The sequence below is a fragment of the Larus michahellis genome, chromosome W, assembly GCF_964199755.1.
Source record: "Larus michahellis chromosome W, bLarMic1.1, whole genome shotgun sequence".
Classification (NCBI taxonomy): Eukaryota; Metazoa; Chordata; class Aves; order Charadriiformes; family Laridae; genus Larus; species Larus michahellis.
This window is the reverse complement of record NC_133929.1, coordinates 20,704,549-20,723,313: the sequence shown is the minus strand read 5'-3', so window position 1 is coordinate 20,723,313 and position 18,765 is coordinate 20,704,549. Positions and strand designations below refer to the sequence as shown.

Here is an 18,765-nt window from a genome sequence, read left to right as displayed (position 1 = left end):
CTGCGCTGTTTCCCATTTCAGCCTTGTGCGAAACTCCTTTCCCCTCTCGGCACATTGCACAGGCTCAGCCCTGGTGTCCTCGCCGCATCCCGCAAGGCAGCGAGGGGAAATCTGAACCTCTGGGAGCCCAAACCCAGACTCTTCTTGCAAAGCATCTTTCTGTCCCAAAGCGCCTCAAGAAACGTTTTAAACTGGAGCTGACTGAAGGAGCCCAAGTGGCGAGGCTGCGCTGAGCCACCGCGATGTAGCGGGACAAAAATAGCCTTCCTGAAGAATCAGTCTCTGTGTGTATGAGGACCTTGCTAACTCCCGTGGCCAAGTCCCAGGGTCTGAGCCCCGGGACGATGATCGCAACGGGCCCCAGCGGGGCGGTATGGGGAGCCCCGCGCTGCCCCGTTCGCACCGGGACTCTGCCGCCGCAGCCCGCTACTGCCCCAGCCCTCGTCATCAAGGGCATCTCACTCAGCCCCTAATGCAGCCTTCCTTCCGAAACCAGCATTACTTCTTTATTAATTTCCCAAAGATGGTGGGTTTTGGGTTTGTTTTTTTGTTTGTTTGTTTGTTTTTCCCTGTGGAACCGTCCTAGTTTTCACCACTAAACAAACTCAGGACCGAATTTATAGCTGTTCTTTACGAGACGGAAAGGCTTAATCGCCACTGTCGGTTTGGTGTTTGGTTTGGGTGAGGTTTTTTCCTTCCCTCGAATGCATATAATCTCATTTGAGCCCCTCACCGTGGTGAAAGCTATTGATTACTGCGTAGAACCACCGACTTTTAGCAGGCTCCTCCAGTCCCCTCCCCCAAAGTAAATAAATAAGAAAAGGCAAGGAAAAAATAAAATTAACATATATTTTCGGAAGTGTCTCAAATACGTACAAATCACGTTTTATGTCTTCCCATTCACGTGTATATTGATATCATAAAAGATAAATCCTCCAGCAAGGTTTTTCTCTAAATACCTTATTCATTGAAATTACATTCATTATTCCACTCCCTCAAACCCGATTCTGACGCTGGCTAAATATAGAGCTTCGTCTCCCTGGGAACGCGAATCGAATACATCAATAGCACAGGAGGGGTGTAAAAACCTTGATCAAAGCCCTCCTTTTCTTCACAATCCTGGTTTGTTGGGGCTGAGACAGGTTTCTCGCTTATTGCAAAGACCAAGCTTAAAATGCAATCACCTCTCCCAGAAGTAGTAGTTAAAAAACCACAAAGGGAGTGGGGGTTAATAGAATTAAAACCAAACTGAATTATTTTCAAACAGAGGTGTAACGGTGGAAAATAAGATGCGTTATTTCAGAGCTGGGAGACAGCGTATTTTAATCGGGACAAAAATGCATAGGAGTACGGAAAAACACTTTTCCTGTTTCAGTCTCTCATAAAATCCGCGGATTTTTTTCTCAGTCATTGGGGTGACTCCTTATTTTAATTACCTACGCTCGGATCTTTTGCCAGCTCGTAGTCCTCGAAGTCACCCCGGGGAGCGTGAGAGTGGTCTCGGCATGCCCCGTGCGGAGGGGGTGTGAGTGTGATATTTGCAGAGTACTAGGCGGAAAGGCACAAAAGGTCAGAAACGCGTCTACTCCGTGGGGCCGCGGCTGATAGCCCCTCGGACAGCAGAGGTCGCCGCGCCGCCCGCGCGCCCTGGCGCGGGGAGAGGTCGGCTGGGGAAGGGGCGACCGTATGAAGGGGCGACCGGACGAAGGACGGTCCCGCACGGAGGGCTGCGCGCTTCCGATCCCCCGCCACGATGAGTGCCGCCTCTGCTCACGCCAAGCACCGCAACGTGCCTTCCGCGGGCAACGAGGCGCGCGCTGCGATCCTGCGGAGGAGGCGGCCGTGCCGAGCCGCGGGGGCTGCGGGGTGAGCGCGCGGCCGCTGCAGGCCACGGCAGTGCACCCCTAGCCCGGGCGAACGACACAGGGGCGACACCGCAGTCTAAGTCGATTTAAGTGAAATCGAAAATTACTAAAGGTTTGCCCCAAATACGTGCCAGGCTGTCCGAAGCTGCCAGTATCAGCAGTAATTCCTGATAATTGCTTTCTGGTTTACTCGGCTAAAACACAGTATATATAAACACAGTCTCATATATATATGTATATACATAAACACACTCACATATATGTTTATTGCCAGTTTCTTGGATGTAGAAGTGATCACTTAGTAGAGTTGCATTTCCCACTTTTTATTTAAACGTCGAATATGTAAAGTAACTGTGTGTGTGTTTACTACCGTATATTTACCTCCTGACACTATCTTGAGATCATTTCAAGGCAACTTAGTTATCTCTACAAGCGTCAACGCTGGGTCCCACTTATTGTGTGAAATAAAACTGGAGGGAGTGTTTGCTTCCTCAGCTTTGCAAAGGAAAACAACTTGCAAACTAAATTAGGACTCCGAGGAGGTCTGTTGTTTAGTAGCTGTCTCATCAGCAAATGCAACTTTTTCTTGGCTGCTTTATTGCAACCAGATTTCCCCACGGGAAGATATTCCGCGTGAATATGGCTTTGCTTCTCTTTCACTCAAACTCTAGTTTCGTCGGTTGCGTTTTAAAAACAAAAAAAAGGACTTTGAAAAAAATACATTTTCCTCATGAGTAGTGATTGGAGGGCACTTATACACTACGTTGATGAGGGCGGTGTAACAGCCCATATGGAACAGAACGCGAAAATGGGATTTAAACAAACTCAAAGGGGACCTTTAAGATGGGTGGGAGGATTCAGAAGGGTTTGGGATGGACACGCTCGGGAGCGGGTACAGTTTCGCGCACAGACTAAAGGAAACTCACCGTGTAGCCTAAGCAGAGCCTGCCCTTTGAAAGGGGCAGGCTACAGGGCGCCGTGCCCTCTTGGGCTTGCCTTGCCCTCTGCTCAAGACAGCTACGCCTAGGAAAGAAACACTCGGAAAGGAAACAGCTGAATTAACACACACAAAAAAAATCCAAACCAAAACACACACACAAAACCCAAACAAAAAACCATACAGAAATTGTAAATATGGCACGGCAAGCCCGAGTGGGGGGAAGAGGTGGAGGAGGCCGAGTGGGCCGGGAAGGAAAATGAAAGGTGTGACAGGAGATAAGCGGCAGGGGACGGAGAGAGACAAGAAAAAAAGTATAAAGGGAACCGCAACTAAGGAGCGAGAAAAAGCTGCCTCCGAAAGCCCAAACCGAAGCAGCCGCACTGCTTGATGCTGAAATATGATCATCAGAACACCTGCGCCGTTCTGGGCGCCGCACAGGCGTGACGTCCCCGCACATGACGAGCAGGCTGAGTTGAAGCAGAGAAGTTTGAGAAAGCGGTAAGGGCGAGGCGAGTACCCGAGCTATCAGCACCTAGTCCGGCATTGCCGCGCCGTTCGCACGCAGCCCAACCCCGCCGCGCCCCATTTTCTTTCCGCAGCCTTGACAATATTTCCCACAACGGTGCCTTTTTTTTTCTTTTTCTTTTCGAGTTTTTTTTCTTTTGTTTTTACTACTTCTACTGATTTATTTTTTTATTAGCGACAGCTCTCAAAACTACTTTGAGTTCTTAAAACGAAACCGTACACCATTTCACTGTGGACATTACGCCTTCTTACAGATATGGGAGACATGGGAGACCCACCAAAAAGTAAGGCGGAATTTTTACCGTTGTTGGAATAAATGTGCTGTCTATTGTAATCGTCTCAGGCAGGCGAACTGATAAAGAGCTGAACTTCATTCGAATGGTACATAAGGTGCCTTTGTTGCCATGCCTGCATGCTTGCTGTGTTTTAACCTCGTAACCTTGTACGTTAATAGCCTGGGGTCCTGCTCTCTTTTAAAGTTTGGGGAGCAGGCAGGATTTTGACGGGATCTCCAACCACGGAGCCTCAAATTCTCTTCATGCTAGACTGCGGTGAGACTGACTAACTATCCAGCACCTAGTCCGTCTAGGGGAATTAGCATTAGATTTGCAAAAGAGAGCAAGTGACAACCATAATGATGCTTGTTCTTGTTAGCAGCCTCGAGTCTCCTCTTCTATGGCAAAGGGCTGAATGGGAAGCGCACCCAGCCTTGCGTTCGATGTTTCCAATCAGAACCTCTTAAAAAATGAAATCAAACATATAGGTGCTCTCCCGGTAAGGAAAGGAATCCAAACAAGCAAAGAATAAAATAAAAATAAACCCACGAGGGAGTGCAGAGTTTTGATTCCGTGCAAGGCTTGCGAAATGAGGACCTTCACCCCGAAGACTGTTCACATCTGCATTTTAACATGTTCTGCCTCCTTCCTAAATGACGACACACTTCAATTACCATTCAAAAGTGTAATACTCTAAAAAAACCCCCAAACCACCAAAAAACAACGCTCCCAGAATACGCCCTATAAGGGAACGACACTAAAAGTGTGTTTATCTCTGTAGGAGAGTAAATGGATAGTCAAGTATGTATTTATTTTCATTTCAGAAAAACGCCTGATTTCCCTATGTTTTGGTTGCGGCAATCAAATTCACGATCAGTATATTCTGAGGGTTTCTCCGGATTTGGAATGGCACGCAACGTGTTTGAAGTGTGCAGAGTGTAATCAGTATTTGGACGAAACCTGTACGTGCTTTGTTAGGGGTGGCAAAACCTACCGTAAAAGAGATTATATCAGGTACGACATTTACGTTGTTTAATTCTTCGGTGAGATTTTTTTTTAAATATTATAAAAGAAAGAGGATGAAAAGACAATTAGTATATTTTAAAGTGTTTTCCCCATAGATAGACAGGCGAGGAAAAAAAAGTTTTAGTCAACAAGTTTTTTGATTCCACAAATTCAAATACAAATCTCTGTATAAACAAAACCACAATCGGAAACAGCTAGCGACTGTATGGGACCCTCCTGACGACTTTGGCAATGCATCCTGTGATTCTAACAAAGTGGGAAATCGTAGGTAATGGAGAATGTTTTCAGTAGCGTAGATATGAGCAGCACGGAACTGATCGCTTTTTAACACAACCTGAGAAATGCATCTCTGTGTGTTTTTGCAAAGGCATAACGGCATTCATAAGAAAGGCACTTCAAGCATGTATGCTGTAAAAATAAATACACGGGCAAAAAAGCCCCTATTTAAACTAGGCCTACCAAAAACAAACAAACAAACAAACAAAACAAAAGAGAAACAAACCCGAAATTTCCTTCAGAATAAAGGATCATTTTGTGGGAAGGTTAAAACCTAGACCGAAATGTTTCTTCGCTAAAATAACTGATATTTAATCTTTTTAAATATTAAGCCCTTTGGTGATATCTGACTGTCCTCTCTTATCTTATCTATACCGATGAATTAGAGCAGATCAAATTGCCCATCGTCTGTTCGCAAACAATTGTGTATATTTAGATAATGGAACCGCTTCCTTTCTCACATTAAAATCTGGTAACTGATAAAATGCAAGAGCTGCCGATCCTGACACTGTAGAGAAACTAAAGCAGGAATTTCAAGCGTGTTTATTATTTGTGCTCCTGGGTCATGCTGATCCGTGTCACTGTCGTCTACTGAGTTTGCCAAACCGGAATTTTGCATGACACTGAGGTATGGACAGTATTTATTTTTATTACAGAAAGCTTTGTGAGCAAGTACCTACCTAGCTACCTAAGATATTTTTTCTAGTTTCTTTGTAATTCTGAATTGAAATAAAGCACTTGAGTCTTTCCTTCTCCAATGCACAGTTCATAAGCAGATCATTCCTTCAAGCCATGTTGTGAGGTTATTCTCAAAGTTTTATTATGGTGATAAAACAGTACGCATTCGTCCTTTCACTATTTTCAAATGGAAGGAAAACATTTGGGACTGAGATGTGCTCACTTACCTTCTCAGTGGGCGAAATTTAAACAATCAAAAAAAATGCAGCTCTTTTAAGTTAATATGCAATACTTTTAATTTGCTACAATTTTAAAAGTAAGATGTACGTTATGTGCAAGTCGACTTTGCATTGGACCGTGAGCCAATCTATAATTGTCAGACATGTGGGCACCCCCCCAACTTTTGTACAATTTGCGATCGCGCTGTTCTTTTGCCGTTTAGCTGTTTGTTTGTTGGAGATTTTTTCTTCTCAAAACGTTATAATTCAGAAATATGTAGCTCTGAATATAGGGTGACTACACCTCCATAGACATACCAGCTAAAGATGTATGTAAATAAACATCTGTACCCACAAGTACACGTCTAATGTATGACTCTCTCTAATGAAGTGTACTGGTGAGGAAATGTGTGGGTATGACTATTAGCTCAGTTTTAAGAACAGCTTTTGCAGTTCTGTGGATTGTGTGCATGTATATGTGCATATATCCGTACATTTGCAGAAAGATGTTAATTTTACTTAATACCTTGGAGGCTGGCTAAGGAGCACTCGGTGAGAGCCGAGAGACTGTGCAGTTCTAGACGCCCAAGTTGGAGCATTTTCTCATGTTCATCTACTGATGGATGAACTGTCCCCCTCTCCTCCATGGGAGACGAGGAACCCGCTACCCACTCCAGCGTGTAACCCCAGAAATCCATTATTTGCCGCGTGGGGCTGTCAGCGAGAAGTTGCCCTTTTGCTCCTACCGGAGAGTTTGAGCCCTGGCTCAAGATGGGAGCGTGAGCAGGAGGGGAGAAGGAGCAGTGAGGCTGAGGTAGGAGCAGGCTGCAGAGCCAAAGCACCGAAAATGCGTTTTAGTAGGGGGGTGAGGGAGTTCACTACTATATATGTGAGCGTGTGTGTGTATATATATATACACATGAAAGGGGATGTGTGTGTATGCCTATATTGTTGTATGAAATGAAGCTAGTGAGAAAGGACAAGGGGAAGAGCCCCGGCCGCTGGCAGAGCCACCCCTGCTGCGAACCCGGGCACGCATTAAGCGGCAGAAGTCCTGATTGGCTTTCTCACAAAAATAACAGCATTTGGTGAGGCACGTTTGTGGTGAGTGGATGGCAGTTTCGCCAGCCTCGTCTTTCCCCGGTGTACCTGGGCGATCCGGTTCAGCTCCGGGCCAGCCTAGGTCAGGTACCTCCGCCGTGCCGGAGGGAGGGAGAGGGCAGGGACGGCCCCTCGCCTGGTGCAGCCCGGGCGCTGGGGCAGGAGGGAGAGGTCAACATCTCCTCAGGAAGGGAGGGGGTCTTTTTATGTTTCTCTCCCTAGTTCTCCTTCCACCTCCGCCGCCCCTTCCCTTCCCCCTCTCACTGCCCACCGGCGTGTCCGGGTCCCTGCCGTCTTTTACGGCGGGGGCATCAGGTCACCGGCAGCAAATTAATCCGTTTCATTTCTTTCCTCTTCTGGCTTCTGTATTTTCAAGGCTTGTTTAACTAGTGGACTGCGTGTGGCGCGTCTACTGGGGGCCATGGGGCTGACTACGAGCGGGAGTGAAAACCTCTCTCTTTTCCCCCTTCCTTTCTCTCCCCCCACCCCCGCCCTTTCCTTGTCCTTCTCTTCACCCTCTCGCGCTCTCCCTCCTTCCCTCCCTCCTCCTTCTTTCTGGGCTGGGCCCTGCTCAGGTTATATGGCATCAAGTGCGCCAAATGCAGCATCGGCTTCAGCAAGAACGACTTCGTGATGCGTACCCGCGCCAAGGTGTACCACATCGAATGTTACCGCTGCGTGGCCTGCAGCCGCCAGCTCATCCCCAGCGATGAATTCGCGCTGCGGGAGGACGGCCTCTAGCCCCCTGCACCCCGCCCGGCCGCTGCAGATGGCAGGTACCGTCCGCACCCGGTGCCGCGGAAGCCCGCGGGGTTTGGCCCGGCCCGGCCCGGCGCCTGGCAGGGGGCCCTGCCGCATGCAGCGGGCTCCGCGCCCCGCGGAAAGGCGGCCCCGATCGTGCGCGCCCGCGGAGAGGCAGCGGCGGCGTGCCCCATGCCCGGGGCTGCCGCGGGTCAGGCTTCTGGAAGAAACGCCCGCGTACGCAGTATGCGTGAGGCGGAGACACCTCCGCAGGGGGCCGCGGCGGGCTGCACCCCCTGCCAGCCTGCACACCTCCTGCTCCGACCTGACACCGGGTGCAAGGAGCCCCCCCTGAGTCCGGGGCAGCCGGGAGCCTAAGTCGGAGACGGACTGTGTAAAAGCTGTTTTAAGCACTGGAGGAAGTGGGGTCCGAAAATAGATAGATTTCATAACTACAGGCGAGCACTTAGGCCGTAATTTAAAACTGTCAACAAGCTAATCGTCAGTAATTGCCTTTTAAAGTGATTCTGCCTTCTTGAAACGTTTTATGTGATTTGATGAGAATTTCATCTTAAAACTCAGCATTGTAACTTCAGAGTCGCCCCACCTTACAACTTATACTTACATTTTTAGTTCTCGACGTGTACATCAGATACCCAGAGACGCTTAGCTTTAGGAAGAGGAACGTCTCTTTGAGGCAAACTAGGCTGGACAAAACAAGATTGGCCGGCGTTATTGCTGTGCAAGTAATTGTAACTCGAAAGGTTATTTACAAACACAGCTATATTTTAACGGGCTCGTTTCCCGCTTCTGAGCTGCTTTCAGGTGACATATCTATATATATATATAGAGAAAAAAAAATCCTATATCTCTATTGTGTCTGCAGATATAACACTGCTAATAATTGAAGCCTTCGTATTGTCTTCATTGAATTCGCTGATTTATTGTTTTAATCAGAGAAGTCGGAACCCGACTGTACAAAAGCTTTTTTTTTTTTTTTCCCTTGACTGGGTCAAATTACATCTAGATAGCTACACAATACACAGAAGAATAGCACAATCACATGAATATTTTTAGCTCTTGATGTGACGTTACCCGTTTTGCGTTTCTTGGTGGTTTTCATGAGTTGCTAGCCTTGCTCCCCTTTTAAAGAACTGGCGAAACATCCATATTTTTTAAGTATTCATCAAAAGTTGACATAAATTCACCTAGCACCTCCACTTTCTAAGATAGACCTCCGTCTCCCGAGCTTTGGGATACGGAGTTCTCACAGGATTTTCCTCCATGGTTACAGTGCAGCAGATTTGGCTTGTTTTGCTTTGATTTGGAAGCATCAAAATGCCGGGAGCTGTTGAAAATTATCGTGGCCTCTGGCTAAACTGAGCTAGAAGAAGCAGACAAAAAGCAGCCCCAAATTATGATTACTTTAAGAAGTATTCTTTTATTACTTTTCAGGCCAAAAATCTGTTTTGGTGATTTGTCAGGAAATAAATACAGAAACCCCCTCCCCCTCCTTTCCTAGCGCACGCACACCTTAGCGAACTCGCCCTCCCCTGTCAAGTCTCATACAGGTTCGAGCTTCTGTCATTAAGGGGTTTGGGAGGTGGTGGTGGTTTGTTTTTGCAAATTAATTATCTGTGGAGTCAGAAATATCAGTCCTGTCACCACCAGCGCATAAAGCAGAGAAGGCTGCGGGAGCTCTGATAGATCTGACTGCTTGAATGGCCTTTGAAAGAGGGCTCATCACCCACCCACCCCGCCTCCCCTTGTCCCACCAGCTTAGATTCACAGATTCTGCAGACTCCCCGCTTCCTACTCATGGGGATCTTGTTCCTCCCTTTCCCTTCCCTTACAGCAGAACCTATCTCGGTCGGACAGCCAGCTCTGTGACCCCACATCCACAAGCAGCCTGAGAAGACCACCCGAGTCCGGACTGTCCTTAATGAAAAACAGCTTCACACCTTGAGGACCTGTTACGCTGCCAACCCCAGACCTGACGCCCTCATGAAAGAGCAGCTGGTAGAAATGACTAGCCTCAGCCTGAGGGTCATCAGGGTTTGGTTTCAAAACAAGCGGTGCAAGGACAAAAAAAGGAGCATTATGATGAAGCAACTTCAGCAACAGCAACCCAATGACAGAACTGTAAGTGGCTTCAGCCTCTGACCGTGCTTCCCAAGGAGAAACGCCTGGGCTATGTCCAGCCTGGCCAGCCTCTGGGGTCAGTTTGACGTTTTTGATTTTGTGGGAGCTCCCTTAAAATGATACCGCTTAACTATTATTCGCTTGTTCTACTGTCAGTGCAATTAAAACAGACGACAGCAAGAAGCCAATATAGACAGCTCAAGCGAATGCATGTCTTTTTGTGGGGCTAAGAATACGCAGTGGATTAGACTAACTTCTCTGCAGCATGAATTGCGAGCTACAGAGTTTATGGGTTGTAATAATCCCAGCGTTGTGTAATATTTATATTGTAAATGCAAAGAAGTCCTTGAGGGGAAAATGATACTTTCACCCTCTCTCAATGGTTTTACACAGGAGTAAACCCAGAAGTAAAACCCATGAGTAAAAGGGAAATTGGATGTATTTTCTTAGCACTTTATATACTACAATGTGTATGCGTGTGTCAGTTCACTTACTGTAGAAAAAAGACAAATGCAATGCAAAGTTTATGGAATTATCATCGTGTTTACAGGTTATTTAAAATATATATAGTTCTTGCGTAGAAATATATTGAGTTCTTGTCTGCGGGAATATGCATGTGAGATGCAAACAAGCGGAAAGCGCTGGATTCAGCATAGCAAACTGTCTGTCTCCATCTCCATTTTAAGATTTTTTTTTTCCTGTTGTTGTTAGTCCACTTGAAGAAGAGTCTGTTATTCTCCCCCTGTATATTGACTGACCTGAGAATGACTATTAATTCATAAGGCTGCCTAGTTAAGTGGAATTTAAAGAGTTTCATTTTACCCTGTTGGAATGCAATAAAACACGATGTTACTAACTTGCCTGAACAATCTATTCGTCGAGGCTTGGAGTTATTTTGTACACAGTGCCTGCACCACAGGGTATACTGGGAGGGCTGGGTTTTTTGTTTGTTTGTTGGGGTTTTTTTTTGAAAGAGCGCGGTACTTATGTACCCCAGGTTTGCCGTGCAATGGGTATATGATCCAGTTAAGGTCATGCAGAACAAAAGCAGCCTGAATGCAAAATAGAAAGGGAACATGATTAACCGTTTCTTGTGCCGAGCCGTGCATCGGCAGCCAAGATACAGAGTGCTCGTGTTTAAGAAAACTTGGGAGGAATATATGCCTTGAGAGAAATACGAGGATTAAAGGGAAAGAAAGCAAACTTCCACTGTGATAAATGCAGCAGGTAGAAATAGGCTGACCTAGAGTACAACAGAGTAAAACAGTCACAGCAGATTAACAAAGCAAATACAAGCGACAACGACTGTATAGATAAGACAGAAAGCTTATTGATTCAGCGCTTATATACAACGAAGTTAACCAAGCTCATTAACATCTTTTGCTGGGCTGTTCACAGAATATCCAAGGGATGACAGGAACTCCGATGGTGGCTGCTAGTCCGGAGAGACATGACGGTGGTTTACAGGCGAACCCGGTGGAGGTGCAGAGTTACCAGCCGCCCTGGAAAGTACTGAGTGACTTTGCATTGCAGAGTGACATAGCTCAACCTGCTTTTCAGCAACTCGTAAGTGTCGGTTACCAGCCGGAGCAAGCCAGCGTGTACCCGGGGCAGAGCAATGGGGAATTCCCTAAATGCGCTGTATGCCCTCAGAGAGACGAGCAATCTAATCTAGCCAGGTTTTCCTGAAATTGCAAGATAGGTATGATGGCACTCTGTAATTGCGTCAAATTGAACTGATTTAATAGGGCTTGGTGCAAAATCTACCTTTGTGCACAGCAGAGCTCTTGCCGAGTTGAGTGGGTGATGGATAAGGCCCGACCCAGGTCTGAGACTAACTCAGCTTGCACACTCCCGAAAACTGAAAGCACCTCTATCCAGAGAACTAAAACATTCTTTACATATCATTTCTTCATTTTCACATACACATATGTACATTTATGTTAGCCGTTTCTAAAATTCACCCCTCCCCCCTTTGGGCCAATTTTCCCTTTATACTATAGATAGGGTGGATTTTAAATACATTATTGCAATGTCAGTCTGTGTCCTTGTTTTGTCACGCAAACATGAGTAGCTCAATTAAATTGTCAAAGTCCTTGTTTTACACATGTACCTCTAGATATAACTTTATATATATAGATAGATATATACACACAAATATATACATATATATAGTTTACATTAAATGTTGTGCTTCAGAAAGGGAATTGTTAGTACGTATTCACGTGAAAAATTCAAACAATATAATAAACTGCCTTAAGACGAAAGAAAACAGACATTTTAGAATAAATTCTGTTCTAAACTCACTTCCTTATGCCTACGTCATTTGGCAGCTCATATGGGACCTGCAATACTTAGGCCCAACAGGGTGAATTAAGAACAGAAGTTCAAACTTAACTCAATTTCCTGGCCTAAGTGTGTTAAAAACAGATCTTTAAAATAATAAGGTACATTGTGTATGTTTTTTCAGTGATTCAAAATAATACTTAATAATGAAACATTAATATATAGACCCTTTTCTGTTCTGTTGGGCATTTTTTTCCACATGAAGCGATGGAAAATGAAGCCATGTCTAGAAATATTTTCAGGCCTTTTCAGTTTAGTATCACTCTTTTACAGGATCGCTTTTTTTTTTTTTCCCCAGTGGCAGGCTGCAGCGTGCTTCCCTCCCCTGGCACACCGTGCTTGCTTGGAAAGCTGTAGGGATGTTTGCATCATCTTACCTTTAGAGCAACCACCGGTTTTCCTGCTTTAATCAAGCTGTCAAGCAGACACAAGAAAAAGTGATTTCCTTCGTCTGCCTTACTTATTGTGCCTTAACAGAATAGGAGACTTTAAAAACCTTTGATGCAGTAAGTTTTCTTAAGGAGTAGGTCTAAAAAAAAAAAAAGCAAAATGGAAGATGGATAGCCCAAATACACACACACACACAGATGATTAGATAGACAGATAGATATCGATATATATTGGGCATAATGTCTGATACTGAAAAGAGTTAAAATGAACTGTGGATAAAACAGACAGTTCATCAGCCTTTCAATCATGCCTTTTTCCCAATGCTGCTCTTAAACTAAGGGGAGCCACAGGGAACATTAGAATGGAGAAGCGTGACCTTTTTTATCAAACTGACTTGCATTAAAAGATACCACCTGCTTCAAATCACTAATGAAAGAGGATGGCTTGTTTCAAATGCCTTCTGCTCTTGGATGCTCCTTCCAGGTTTAGTTTATTATGTGCACAAAAGGAGAAAAAAGTAACCTTGCAGTTTTGTGTCAAAAAAAACACATGCACTCTTAAATAATTGACTAGAACATCCTGTTGGGATTGCCACTCTTGCAAGACAGGGAAGAAGGCCTCATTACTAAGGTTGTTTTTTTATTTGCTTGATTTTTCAGTCTTCTTCTTTTTAAATTTTTTTTTAACCTGCTTTTTTTCCGGTGATTTGGCCAAAGGCCTGGAGAAGATTACTATGAAGTCAATGGGGAAACTAAATAAAGCAACAAGCAGTGACACAGCCTCCCGTGGAGATGTATCAGGCCATTCGGCTACATGCCTGTATATTTATTTTTGCATTCTTCTTTGCCTTTGCCTGCTACTTTTCTTTGATTGTTAGTTATAAAACTTTTTTTTTTTTTGGCAGGTTATTTTTCAGAAGGAGGACCCGGTTCCAATTCTACTGGAAGTGAAGTAGCATCAATGTCTTCTCAGCTCCCAGATACGCCCAACAGCATGGTAGTCAGTCCTATTGAGGCATAAGGAACATTCATTCAGATTTCTTCTGTTGTTATACCCTTACCATCACCCCTGTTGGAGAGAGTGGGAAAGTGATCATGTGGGACTCTGAAATTCAGGGAGGAAAAGTATTTAACAACCCTGTAATGAACCTAGCAAGGAACTGCTCCATGAAATAATGGAGTCATGTTTGAAAAGACAAGGTAATATGGTAGCAACACTGTGAAGACAATCACAGGATCTTACTAGAATAAATACTAAAAAACCAAAACCCGCCCTATTCAGTCATCAGAGGAGAATCAAAAAGATGTTTTCAAAACATAAAGTATTTGTACTCGTGTATCTCAAAAAAAAAAAGTGAAAAAAATTATCTTTTCATTTGACTGCACGTCTTGGGGAGAAACTAAGGTAGAGGGACTTTCTATCTAGTCCCTCCCAGTCCTAACGGTGCTGTTTCTATATTGGTCATTGCCTTGCCAAAAGGAGCTCCAGTAGGGTTTCGATCATCAGGAAAGAGATGATTTAGCTCCGTGTTGTTGAAAGATTCATTGCAGGAAGGTGGAGCTGCATTGGTTTGCAATGTTGACTCTAACAAAGAGTTGTTTCCTGGGTCTCTTCTAGCATGTATTGTAGCGGGGTTTTGATTTTGTTTGGTTGAGATCCGTCCTCTATCAAGTCTGAAGCGATTAAAAATAGGTTTTTTACTTCTTCTTTAAAAAACAATTTATGAAAGCATTGCAACAATGTATACCTCTATTTTGCCACAAAGTGTCTCGGGATTATGTTTGAAATGTGTCCGTCCAAGAACCTTCCCCTCCCCCAAAGATGTATATAGTAATTGGTTAAAATGACTGTTTTTCTCTCTTTCTCTCTCCCTTTCTCAATAAAGAGAAAAAAGTAGAAAAGTTAAAAAAAAAAGTAAAAGGAAAAAGAAAAAAATCCATTTTTTGTTCTTGCATTGCAAAATTATAAGATAATTTATTATTTATTATCGGAGGACTTGCCACTTTTCATTTCATTTGACTCTATTTTTTTGTTTGCTGAAGTAAAAGAAAAAAGAAAAAAAGGCTGTATTGTGATCTTTGAATTATATGTCTAATTGTACGTGGGCTTTGTCTTTTTTTTTCTTAAATATTATGTAAAATAAAAGCACCATATGTAGAATTATTATATCTTCGGGACTATTTCACTAAATAAGTGTTTGGAATAGAGAAAATAATAATATTAATATTAAATAATGAACAAAGTTCCCTCTTCTAAATAATTACAAGTTAGCAGCTAAAATACCTGAAATAAAATATTGCATGCAAAGCAGGTCGTTAGTGAATAAAAGGAGTGTGATATTTTATTGCAAGTATTAACAACCAGCTTGTAAATTTCCATTTTAACAATTATATCAGGGCTAGTTGATGCCTTAGCTTTCAATCGATAACGTTTGAAACTTTCTTGTTCTCCCCCTCATCCCTTGCCCTTAAAAGTGATATTAGTCCAAGCATGATCCGACATAACGTTTAAGACATTTAAAGAACTGGGAGCTCAGGCTTTTTGCTGAGTTCTACTATTTTTAAAAAATTATAAAAAGAAAGTGCTGTATACCAAAGTAGTTTAGAGAGGAGATATTGCTTTATTCAACGTCGGGTGCTAGGGGGAAAAACCCACAAATCTAGCACACCTTACCGGGGATATTCACCCATTATTTATACACAAAAGATTCTCACTATTCCGCCTGCCTAATACATAACTCCACCTAGGCTTACATATTCATTAGGATGACCGAATAGTCTTTTTGCACATGCGTATCAAATTTTGTTGCGTCGGCAAAACACTTCTGCGCAAACATGAGTGTCTCGGTGGTCATTTGGGTAAGGAGACCCTTCCTCACATTATCCTTTTAAGGTATTGAGTCATCTCAGGACAGTAAAAGTTTGCTGTAAGTTTGCCAACTTCTTGAGGATGATAAGGATGTTCCTTGAAGTAGCCACAGCTCTGTCCTAATTGGTATAGGAGTACATACTTGACGCATAAAAGAACCCTTCTCGTTATCCCATCCTTGGTGATCAGCTACTTCTGGCTGTCTCCTCATTATCACTACCTGTAACATCAGCTCAGTGACTAACTATTTTCTCACACAGTAAGAAAGTCAGTAATTAGCTGTTTTCTCACACAGTAAGAAGGTTAGTAGGAAACAAACGACATTTTAGTTAGTGTATGGTTATAAACAAAGCAGAGGCCTGTCTTTGGTAACAGTGTCTTCAGGAGAACACTCTTCCTGAGCTTGGGCAGCAGGATTTGTACAAGCGAGAGAAAACATCCTCTTTATGAAATGCGTGTGCGCGTCCTTATGGTGCTCTGTGCTGGTTCCTCTTCCCGATACGGGTGACGGCGGCAATTAACAATTCCAGGTCCGCCGTTTTTCTTCTTGCTGCAGCCTCTCTTAATAATGTCAAATAAGTTCTGTTAAAGCCTGCTGTAATTTCTCCGAGAGTTTTGTTTGTACACACAGAGACCAATACTCAAACTCTTCTCATTTCAATATTTGTACCAGGCTAATTAGCTCTCAGCATCTCCAGCCAATGTAGGAGTGAGACGCAGAAGCCGGGGATACGAATTCCAGCGTTGAGATCAGTCGAACATCTCAACAGTAAGTTCTTGCCTTTAAATACGTGTGTATATATATACACATATCTTGACAAATCCACGTTGGGTCACCCAAAAGTGGGCAACGGGGAAGGAATGAGGGGCCCTTGGGCCGCCACAGCCTGAGCGCAGAGCACGGGATGGAGCTGAGCCAAAACGGGTTCCGGGTTCGCGGTGCCGGGCGGGTTTCACAGGCACAGCCCTGCGCTCACCCCATCTGCATGCCCAAAATGCCGACAGCGTTTTACAGTGCGGGGTGCTGCTGCTGGGGGGCTTTGTGTGCTTCAGCGGAGCTGTAAGTAGTTAACAAAGGGGCTGGAGAGATATCCTGTTTACTGATTGTTCCTGATTGTTGTTTTCTTGATAACAGAGCAAGCCACTACATGACTCTAAATGACTGTTTGATCTCAGGTGTCATAAACATAAACTTAATGGCTCCTAGTGTTCCGTGCCTCTTGTATGAGCGTTCAAACTCTCCTAGTATGTTGGGCGGGTGGATGGTGGGTTTCCAAGTTTCTGAACAGTGCATGAGCCCATTCACCGCCTCTGATGTTTCTCTACTGTAACACAAAACAGTTTGCTGCGAATCTGTGTGATTCCTCTCCAAACTCTGTGCAGTTTCTCAGTGCGGTTGAGTTCAGGGCCATGATATTCCATTTTGGAAGAAAGCAAGCTGATTGCTATAACTATGATGCAGTGATATGCTATTTGCAGCAGATACTGAAACCAAGTCTGCTAATGTGGAATTATGAAATTTGCCAGTGGGTAGTTTTTTCTTTTTTGCCAGTTTCTCTATGCAGTTTAGAAGGTTTGTGGATAAGTGCTGTTTTCTAGATTTAGTAGTTGCAAATTTCCTCATGTACAGAGCAAATTATATTGCCAAGATTTAGTAATAATTTTCCATCAAACACATTTGAAACATTTTAAACTCCCAATAACTCAGGGAATTCAGGATTAAGAGAGCAACATTTCCCTACAAAAGGAATCTTAACCATGATCCTGATACTTCTCTATTCCTTTTTATTTTTTCCTCATGGGTAAAACTTCATGTTTATTTTTATCTGTCACAAATACAAGGTGTTGTTTGAAAAGTGTTAAACTTAGCAGGCATATAGACATAATACCGATGTGCACGATCAAGTAAAATATGGTGGGAATTAACTTGAAAAGTTTATGAAGGTTTTAACTACAGCCCATAAATTAACCTTTTTTTAACAAAGATACTATGGCATGTAGAAGATCTTACAATATATATGACACTTAAAAACCCACTCCAATATTTGGAGCCCAATCATTTTTTCCCCAACTCAAAGACGCAAGCTGAGGTCCTAGTCCTGGAAGTGCTTACTGTAAGTAATCTGAAGTAATTAATATTAGACATCTCTGGTGAATCAGGAATTGCAGGAACAAATTTCCTAGTTTACACAGGGCCTTCTGTGAAGGTAGTAAGGATTTGTTGCTAACCTCTAGTGAAGCAGGAATACATAGCTTTGAAGGCTTGAGTCCAATTCTCACCGAAGTTAGTGGTAAAAATCCTCTAGACATGTGGGTATAAAATAAGTGCTGTGATTTTGTAGGGAAAATGTAATTTCCTTTCCACCACCCTCACTTTTTTCCATATTTGACCTTAAATGACTGCATAATTTTCTGTTATAAGAGAAAAACCCTCTTAAGCTATCGGTGCATCAGTAAAAGCATCTTGCTTTGGTGTGGTAATCAGAAACAGGAGCTAATAGCTCATCTGCATGTACAGAATATTATAAAATAAAACAGCCACTCCCTATCTCACAGCCTCCTAAGGGAAATTTCATACGTTGTGAATTCTGGGATAGGAGACTACATACAAATTACTTACACGATATTTTACAGAAGAGAACTCTTAGCAAAATTTAACAGAATTAGCCCCACACCAGCTCTGAAGTTCTAATTTACATGTATTTCACCTTCATGATATGAAGCAAGGAAGATTTTGAAGGATTTGGCCCTACCAGCATGACTCAAATTCAGGCTCGTTCTGAGCCAGGCAACTGCCCGACTGGCTGTTGCAGAATGATCCCAAACTTCACGCGCAGCACAGTCAGTGGGATTTGAGGTGTGCTGAAGACGCAGGGTCTCATTTAGTGAAAATGAATTGATAGTAAACAGGGGGTTTGTTTTGTTTTTTTACTTAGATTCTTTTTCTGTAGCAGGAATTTTATGATTTTAGCACTTGAAAGGCTAGAGTTTTTTTAGTTATTCAAGTAACGCTATTCAGGGTTGGGCCTTTCCTGGCTGAAAACCATGGGTAGTGGGTAGTTTTGATAATTAAGTCAGGATGAGCAGGATTGAGCACTTAGTGGCCAGAGACCTCAAATTGTTGTATCACTTTAAATGAAAGTGTTTTAGTCCAGTATTCATTCCAGATCTTACCAGTTAGTGTAATTGGGAAACAACTAATCCCCAATGTTTATACAGGAGCAATATATTCAAGACAGTTAGATGCATCTTCTTCACGTTTTTTTAAATGCTAGGTTTTTGAATCTCTGGTTTTGTGGTTCACTGTTTTTCTTCTAATTAATTAGTTTTCAAGGCATCTTTGCCTGTCATTCCAGTAAGCACAGCTGTTTTAT

The 18,765-nt window shown here is 43.5% G+C and overlaps 1 pseudogene; it reads left to right on the top strand.

Annotated features, from left to right (window-relative positions):
• Positions 1–3,451: 3,451 nt before the first annotated feature.
• On the top strand, positions 3,452–13,670 carry LOC141735500 (insulin gene enhancer protein ISL-1-like; annotated as a pseudogene).
• Positions 13,671–18,765: the final 5,095 nt, after the last annotated feature.